The following is a 2,761-nucleotide window of genomic DNA, read 5'->3' as shown; positions in this document are numbered from 1 at the left end:
TAAAAAAATGTATGAAATACATTTTAAATAAAGAAGCTGCCTAGAGAGATGGCTTAGCAGTTAAGAGCACTGAGTGTTGTTACTGAGGACACAGGTTCCATTCCCAGAAACCATGGTAGCTACCTATCTCCTGTAACTCCAGTTCCAAGGGATCTGATATCCTCTTCTGGCTTGTACAGGTACTGCACACAGATGCCTGGAGGCAACCACTCACATACATAAAATAAAGCTTAAAAATGGAATTCTCTGCAGTGATGTCCCAACTCTGAGACAGAGAGCAGGCAGGGCTAGTTAAAATGAAGTCCTTCTTGTCCTGCATAGAAACAACTGTGGCCTTCCTCCGAGGCAGCATGTTCAGAGGCAAAAAACAGGTTCATTCTGAGGTTAAAACGGCTCAGCAAGACTGTTCATCCAAGAACAGCATACACAGTGCTGGTAGCTGACTTTGATTTTTTTTTTTTTGTATTTGTGTTTTCTGCCCTTTGTATGTGTGAGATTTAAAGGCAATGATAACATCTTTTAAATGTATTGACACCTCTTTTAACTGTAGATCATAATGTATGACCTAAAAGATAGATTTTTGCCTGTGAATCTTCATCTAAGTAGCTAGACTTGCAGTCTTCCGTCCCTCTTTAAATTGTTCAAAGTATGACTTGTGTCCTGATCCTAAAAGAGACTTAAGGATGATATATATGGAATACAAAATTTGTTCTAGGCTGGCTGACTCAGGGTTAGGGTTAGGGTTTAGGTTTTGGGTTAGGGTTTAGGGTTAGGTTTAGGGTTTAGGGTTAGGGTTAGAGGGTTAGGTTTAGGGTTAGAGGGTTAGGGTTAGGGTTTAGGGTTAGGGTTAGGGTTAGAGTGAGGGTGAGGTTAGGGTTAGGGTTAGGGTTAGGGGTTAGGGGTGGTGGTTTAGGTGTTAGGGTTATGGGTTATGGGTTACAGTTAGGGGTTAGGGGTTAGGGTTGTAGTGAGGGTGAGAGGTGAGGGGTGAGGTTCAGTGTGAGGGTTAGGGTTTATGGGTTAGTGTTTAGGGTTTATGGTTCAGGGTTTAGGGTTCAGGTTTAGGGTTAGGGTTAGGGTTTATGATTAGGGTTAGGGTTAGGGTTAGGTTTATGGCAATGCTGACCTCAGGGCAAGATGCCCCCAATGCATTGCCTGATCCAGGACATGGCCCAAACTGTGGACAAGCAACAGGACACTGGAATTGATTGTACCTCTTTTGCCTTGACAAAGTAAGTACAGTCTTCCTGTGTCTGTCTTCCATATGAAGAAAAAATCCTCTGCTTTATGGGTCTGATTGCCAAAGAAGATGATGGTTTCTGATACTTGTTCCTCCAATGCTATGTGTCAGTAGCATTAAGTTTGCTTCCTTAATTTTAAATGCCCTTTTTTGTCCTGTCCCAGTTAAGTTGTTTGTGTGAAAAATGTGCAGTTGGGTTCCTGAGGGTGCTGGGGATCAGTTTTCCTGTGGTTTTTCCTGTTTGGAATACAGTGTCCGGCTTGCCTACCGATAGAGAGTAACCATTCCTTGACTCCTGCTGTTAGAGGGGTATATAAACTCATTTTGGTAGGAATAAAGAGAGCTGTTTCCTTGACGCACTGAAACTGGGTGTATAGATTGCTGTTTAACCTCGGTGTCCCTCGCCAGATTTTGTGCTCCAGCTGCGCGGGCCGCAGCAGCTATGGAGAACTGGGTTTTGGATTGGTCTCTGTGGTGATATATTGTGTTCCCCAATATATTGTGCATCCTAGTAAACTTATCTGGGGTCAGAGAACAGAATAGCCATTTGATATAGAGGCCAGAAAATGGTGGCATACACATCTTTAATCCTATCACTTGTGAGGCACAGATCCATCAGGATCTCTGTGAGTTTAAAGCCACACTGGAAATAGCCAGGCATGGTGACTCACGCCTTTAATCCCAGGAAGTGATGGCAGAAAGCAGAAAGGTATATAAGGTGTGGGGACCAGGAACTAGAACTGGTTAAACTTTTAGGCTTTTGAGCAGCACAGTTCAGCTGAGAGGCATTTAGTCTGAGGAAGCAGGATCAGCTGAGGAATTAGCAAGGTGAGGTGGCTGTAGCTTGTTCTGCTTCTCTGATCTTCCACCATTCACCCCAATAACTGGCCCTGGGTTTGCTTTTATTAATAAGACTCTTTAAGATTCATGCTACAAGTCTCTGTCATTTTTTTATAGATTCAAAAAGTGATTGGTCTGCATTCAGGTATAATTTATCCTTCTCAGATCTCTGACAGTAATTGATGGCTAGGCTAACTATAACTTTGTCGGCTTAGCAGCATCAGACAACCAGATTTCTTCCACAAGGCTATAGCTAGCTTGTTAACTCATTTCATATATACATAATCAAGCCTTGCTTTTTCCAAAACTACTAGGTCTCATTATTACAACAAAGGAACATGTTTGCCTTACTCACAGACTTCATATCAAGGGACAAACATGTTTCAAATATGATTTGAAATGACTGCTCTCAATAATAACTGCTTATATCCCTGATAAACAATTAAAAATAAACCTAAAAATGCTTCACATCAGACCAAAGAAATCTCTGTCCAATTTATACCTGGCTCTCTGGACAGTCATAAAACTTGGATCCACTTTACAGAGGTCAAAAGGACTCCAGATTAGTACAGTGGTATTTTTCTCTCTCCTGGTCTGGGACTCCTGCCCTTCCCAATTACTAAGACTATGGGGCTAAAAGTTGACTCTTTTTTTCCATCTAAAGTCAGTCTGACTCAGCCC

This window comes from Peromyscus eremicus, chromosome 16_21 (assembly GCF_949786415.1).
Source record: "Peromyscus eremicus chromosome 16_21, PerEre_H2_v1, whole genome shotgun sequence".
NCBI lineage: Eukaryota > Metazoa > Chordata > Mammalia > Rodentia > Cricetidae > Peromyscus > Peromyscus eremicus.
This window is presented reverse-complemented; position numbering follows the sequence as displayed.